The sequence below is a fragment of the Cupressus sempervirens genome, chromosome 6 (assembly GCF_028749045.1).
Source record: "Cupressus sempervirens isolate cs-2001-9-10 chromosome 6, ASM2874904v1, whole genome shotgun sequence".
In the NCBI taxonomy this organism is placed as follows: domain Eukaryota; kingdom Viridiplantae; phylum Streptophyta; class Pinopsida; order Cupressales; family Cupressaceae; genus Cupressus; species Cupressus sempervirens.
The window spans coordinates 691,863,399-691,868,894 of NC_143123.1; positions in this window are offsets into that span (position 1 = coordinate 691,863,399).

Consider the following 5,496-nt stretch of genomic DNA (forward strand, 5'->3'; position numbering starts at 1 on the left):
AATAAGATAATTATTTTGTTCTTGCCCATGCCTCGAGTGCTAGTACAAACTAGGATGGGAGTAGAGAGAATGCTTGGTTGCAACCTTGTATTTCGTAGTATACCTTGTCTATATGAGAGGATACTAGTGGCTACATAGGGATCACTAGGGGGCTAGGGTCTATTGGGAGACTACCAGGGTAACTCTAGCGTGATCCATGCAATGACATTTTCCCACTTGCATAGTAGGTTTCCTACATGTCTTTGTGTGCCTCTAGGATTAGATGTCAGTTTGTGATTAGAACCTTTGAGTTAGTATACTTTTAGGATTCCTGGACTTAGAGAGTATTTGTGCTTTGTGAATTGATAACCTGTTTGGGACTTGAGATTATCTCCTCTGTGCAGTGGGAGTGGACTGTTTAGGTTCCACACGGTTGGGTGGTAGTGCTTTTTCACTCTTATCATTTGATATCCATTTGAGACATCGTGGTTGATGCATTCTTTGATTATGATGGTGGACATGTATCCTTATATTGATGATTAGCATATGTTAGATGTTGTTATCTTATGTTTTATTTTGCATGTTAGATTTCTTTTCTGCATATGATGTAGTGTGATTTAGAGTGACATTCCTACTATGTTAATACCGATGATCTCTTTAGTAACTTGGGATGTTACGCACGGAGGGATGGCTAGGGCCCACGATGGTCTAATGATGCTATTAACGATTGTGAGGAACTGTGCACTTAGTTAATTATGTTTGTGATAAATGGTTATCTGTTACGATAGATGTTTATATCTTTTATGAAGATGTATTTTATTTTCACACATGTATATTCTTTTAAGCCTTTCATACCCAGTGGCATGTACAGTGGATGATTGAGCAATCAAAAATGTAATTTAAGAACGTTGGAATTTTCATTATTATTTCATGTGGATGTTGTATTGGATGGAATCTTTAATAGTTGATTTAGATGTAATTCAATGTTAAGGGATCCATGAAGAATATAACCTGTTATGTATGTTTATGTATACTTTTAGTTGATTAATGTTATTTCTTTTGCTACTATGTTATGAATGGTTTTACTTTCATGTTTGTTTTTTTTTTTAAATGCTACCAAACTTAGTGAAACAATTATATAATTATAATATTGACCTCAGTAATGATCACATTCCATACTAATCATTATCGATTACTTTAGGATTTGTTAAGTCTTGAAACAATTAGTTTTGTTATAACTAATCAACGAGTGTGATCATACCATCGATCAGGTATATCAATGAATGGGCATGTCATTCACCCACATACCCGACCAACCTTGTATATATGGTGTTGCCACCTGATAATGTAAGCATAAAAATTCATTAATGTATGCATATCAAAGGTAATACATATATCAAGTTTTAAGAAACTTTTATCATATCTTTGCATTGTTATTATACATATTTTGGAGCACATCAAATCCTTCATTAGCAGAGATTTAACATGAAATGTAAACCATACATTCATCAACATTGTAATATAAATATGCATAAACTTGAAATGGTATCAAGTGAGGCTAAGGAGAGATCATATTAAGTTTATAAGGATTAGATTTCACTTTAAATTCATAGTCCATTCTCTCTACCAAGATGACAACTGTATTGAGATTCGAACATCATCTTGCAAGTGTTGATAACTTTGAATCCTGGAAACTTTGTATAATGATGTTATTGAAAGAAAATAAATTGGAATCTTTTCTAAGAGAGCATAAAGAGGAACCTAAAGATGATCATGAGAAATTAGTATGGATAGAAAATAATGAAAGGCCATAAAGATAATTGTGGATGTTGTTCAAGACCACATAGTACCTATTGTGGAAAAACATACAACAGCATATGATATGTTTTGAGCTCTTAAAAATGCATTTATAATCAATAATACTGGCAAAAAACTTGCCCTCAAAAGTCAAATGAATAATGGTAGAATGAATAAAGGAGAAACCATAAATGCTTTCTTCATGAGAATCACATATTTGAGAGATCAATTATTTGCACTTGGTTATGAGATTGACAATCAGCAATTATCCTTAATAGCATTAGGAGGACTTCCAAACTCCTAGGAATCTTTTGTACAAGGAATAAGTGCTAGGTCTAAAATCCTAAAACTAGATCATTTAAGATCGGATTGTCTTCAAGAAGAATAGAGATTAATGATTAAAGGAAAACACAAAACCTTAGATGGAGACATTCAAGTTCTTAACACAAACTCTCATAAGAAGGGAAAGAAGAAGAACAAAAAAAAAAAAAAGAAACTTTCATGGAAAAGGACAATCTAAACAGAAAAAAGACTTGTCCAAAATTCAATGTTTTAGATGTGATCTATATGGACATTATGTGATAAATTGTCCCGATCGATCTAAACCTCAAGCATCTTTTGCAAAATTTGATAAATCAAATGAAGGACATGAATCTAAGAAATATGTCTTCTATTCAACATTGTCCAACCATATTTCAACCAAATTTAATAAATTGATAGTTGCCAGTGGACCTTCAAGATACATCACTGGATATTAGGATAACCTAGAAAGCATGCAAATAGAAACAGATGAAGAAGTTACAATTGGTGATGATTCTACACATTTCGTAAAAGGAATTGGGAACTGCACCATAAAATTGAAATTTGGAAGTTCTATTCAACTTTCTAGAGTTCTTTATGTACCAGGTAATAAAAGGAATTTAATATCTATATCTACTCTTGAAGATGATGGTTATAGAATTGCATTCATGGAAGGTAAAGTACTAGCTTGGCCTAAGAATTCAACCATAAAGAAGGCTCTAACAATAGGAGTACAACAAGGACTTTTATATGAGCTATGCACTAAGACAAACCTTACACTTGTACATGAGACCTCAAATTCAAATGAAATATGGCATAGAAGATTAGGTCATATCAACTTTTGTTCCCTAACATCAATGGAGAAGTTAGTAACCAGAATTCCCAAATTAAGCCATATTCACAATGAATCCTACAAAGCTTATGCCCTAGGGAAAAACAATAAAAATTCATTTCCTCATAGTTTGAGCAAAACTAAAGATGTGTTGGAACTAGTACACTCTGATATATGTGGACCCATGTCTTTACCATCTATAGGAGGGTTCTTGTACTATGAGATATTTTTTTATTTTTTTTCAAGGAAGACATGGATATACTTCCTTAAGTGCAAAGAATCTAAAGATAATCTCTCTAAGTTTAAAGAATTCAAAACAATCACTAAGAACTCCTCCGAGAAGAACATTAAACTTATAATGAACTAGATACATTTGATGTATCCCAAGAAGAGGCTCCTACTCAGATTTAGAGGGAGTACCCTAAAGAGACTTCAAATGAAACTAGGATTCTTCCTGAGACTCATGAAGAGAGTCTTTATCATTCTAAAAGGCCATTTTGGCCAAGGACAATTATACAAGAAGGAGATGGATTTGTAGCACCGTCTAAAACTTTCCAAGAAAATAAGAGGCCTAGAAAATTGACGTACAATGCTTTCATGTGTGACAGTCCAAACCCTGAACCTTCAAGTACTTTTGAAGCACTTAAACGTCAAGCTTGGACAGATGCAATGGTGGAAAAATATCAGTCTATATTAAGAAATGATGTTTGGGACATAGTAGCTAGACCTAAGGGAAAATTTGTTGTGTCTTAAAAATGGCTCTTCAAAGTTAAGTATGTTATAGATGGGAACATTAAAAAACATAAAGCTCATTTTATGGCCAGAGGTTTTTCTCAAAAGGAAGGAATTGACTTTGAAGAAACTTTTGCAACATTGCTAGGTGTACCTCTATTAGAGCTATAATAGCCACCGCAACAGCTAAAGGTTGGAAAATCCATCAAATAGATGTAAAAACTACTTTTCTTAATGGAAAAATTGAGGAAGAAGTATACTTGGAACAACCAGAAGGGTTTGTGATACATGATTCTACCTTTTATGTATGCAAATTGAAGAGGGCTCTATATGGACTCAAACAAGCTCCTTAAGCCTAGTATGAAAGGATTGAAAAATACCTTTTAAGTCTTGGATTCACCAAGAATGTAGCTAATCCAAATCTTTACTACAAGGTAACTAAAGGTGATATGGTAATTCTAATTCTTTATGTTGATGACCTTCTGAATACAAGGGAAGAACATTTCATTAATCAGTGTAATAAAGATTTAGCTTCTAAATTTGAAATGGACTTAGGAATTCTTCATTACTTTCTTGGATTGGAAGTACGTCATAAGTATGAGAATATCTTTCTACATCAAAAGAAGTATGATGTTGATATTTTGAAAAGATTTTGAATGTGGGACTATCGACCTATGTTTACACCTATGGAAACCAACTTAAAGAAGATAAAAGAAGCAAGTGTTGAATCCAGACTAGTTGAACCTGCTTTTTATAGACAAATAATTAGGTACTTGATGTATCTTGTAAATACTCAACCTAACATCTGCTATGTTGTGAATGCATTGATTCAGTTCATGTGTGAACATCATGAGATTCATCTTGTTGCTTTCAAGCATATGTTAAGGTATCTCCAAGGTACTATTGGGTATGAAATTAAATATGAGAATACCATCTTGGAGTTACATGGATAAAGTAATTTTGATTAGGCCAAAAGTGTGAAAGACCAAAAAAGCACATCAAAATGTTATTTCATTTTAGGATCAGCTATGATTTCTTAGATCTGCCAAAAGCAAGCTTCAATTGCTTAGATTTCTACTAAGGCAGAGTATATTGCATTAGCAATGGGAGCTAGCGAAGCAATGTGGCTTCGAAATTTTCTTTCTAACTTGTTTTGTGAGCTTGCGAAACCCACCACTAATCACTATGATAACCAAAGTTGTATCAAGTTAACTGTGAATCCGTTATTTCATGATAGATCCAAGCATATAGAAATTCCTTACCATTATGTAAGAGACATGGTGGAAAGAAGAGCTATTCAGTTAGAATATATCAATATAGGTGATCAAACAATTGACATACTTACCAAGGAACTTCCTAAAGTGAAGGTTGATCATTTTAGAAAGAAACTTGGCTTGGTTGAAATGTAAGTTAATGAGATTAAGCCTCAAACTTTGTAAATTTGTTTTATTTAATAAAGATGTTTAAAGTGTAAACTTGTTTGCCATATGTGTGACTCTATGAATCATGGGCCTACCCTATGTTTAGTATTCAAAGGAGATAATATTTTATATTGAAATGTTGACTCTAGTAATATAAGGCAATGACTTTAAATTATTAGATTAGTATTATGATGAATATCACGTGACTTGATATTCTTGAAAATCATAATAGTTAAAAGAGCATGTTGATAGATATCGTTTGACTTGATATCTATTGAAGATTGATATGTTTAAACTCATGGTGGATATTATGTGACTTAATATCTATGGATATGTCATGATCCTTTATGGAGGATATCACGAGACTTGATATCTGTGAACACATAAAATTGAAAGAATGTCATGAGACTTGATTCTCTTAAAATATCTAGAGGA